The 903-nt window shown below is 36.4% G+C and overlaps 1 non-coding gene across 1 annotated transcript; it reads left to right on the top strand.

Moving 5' to 3' along the window:
* Window positions 1-243: 243 nt before the first annotated feature.
* Window positions 244-317, top strand: trnat-agu (transfer RNA threonine (anticodon AGU)). The gene has a single exon. It is a non-coding gene; the product is annotated as a tRNA-Thr (tRNA).
* Window positions 318-903: the final 586 nt, after the last annotated feature.

Genomic DNA, 903 nt, shown 5'->3' with positions numbered 1-903 from the left:
GAAGGTAAAACACGAGGGTCAAAGAGTTACTTATTTTAATAATTACACAGATAAGAATCGAGTTACATGGTTCTGACAGTATTTAAAGGGTTTGGTGAGTAACCAGGAGGCAAGCTAAGAATCCGCTTTAATTTTCAAGCACTATTTTCTGAATGCCAACATTCATAGTGCCCAAAAATTGAACTTGTCGCCTTCTGCAGTACCAGGTAAAACCAGGTATTGCCGGTTTGCCTGACAGCAGGAGGCACTGTGGCTTAGCTGGTCAAAGCGCCTGTATAGTAAACAGGAGATCCTGGGTTCAAATCCCAGCATTGCCTTCCTATTACCATTTGAAACCATCTTCTTCACAGTGTTGATTGCATTCGGGAAATCTTTCATAGTCTGTGTATGTCCTCAGCAATGTTGCCTCTAATTTTTCATGTGTCTGAGTGAACACACAAACTCCCTGAGCGATCCCTTTGACCACTGTGAGCGACATCAGACTTGTGCACTGTGGTCACACCAGCATCTAATCCATCCAAGTTACATGGTTTATTAAAATAATCAAATTATAGCATTTATATTTATGTTAGACTACTTTTAATTAACTGCTTTAACCCTCTTACAATGAAAACTTAAAAAAATCTAGTCATTGACCTGTGTAGTATGTTAACACTATTGGAAGTAAAAATAACTTGAACTCCAATTTTGAAAACACAACTTAATTCTTTTTAAAAAAAATTATAAAGCTCTGACTTGTATTATAAGTCTGTGGTCTGGGAGAGAGTCCTGTAACTCTCTGTCTGCAAAATACAGTAAATAATGACCAATGTTGGGCAATTAATTATATAGTTACTTCTTCAAAAAAGTAACTGAGTTATGCAAAAAAACAAAGTTTTTTGCAGCTATTTTTTTAAACGCAGC

The sequence above is a fragment of the Pundamilia nyererei genome, unplaced genomic scaffold (genome assembly GCF_000239375.1).
Source record: "Pundamilia nyererei isolate P.nyererei 1_Seehausen unplaced genomic scaffold, PunNye1.0 scaffold03462, whole genome shotgun sequence".
In the NCBI taxonomy this organism is placed as follows: Eukaryota; Metazoa; Chordata; class Actinopteri; order Cichliformes; family Cichlidae; genus Pundamilia; species Pundamilia nyererei.
This window is presented reverse-complemented; position numbering and strand designations above follow the sequence as displayed.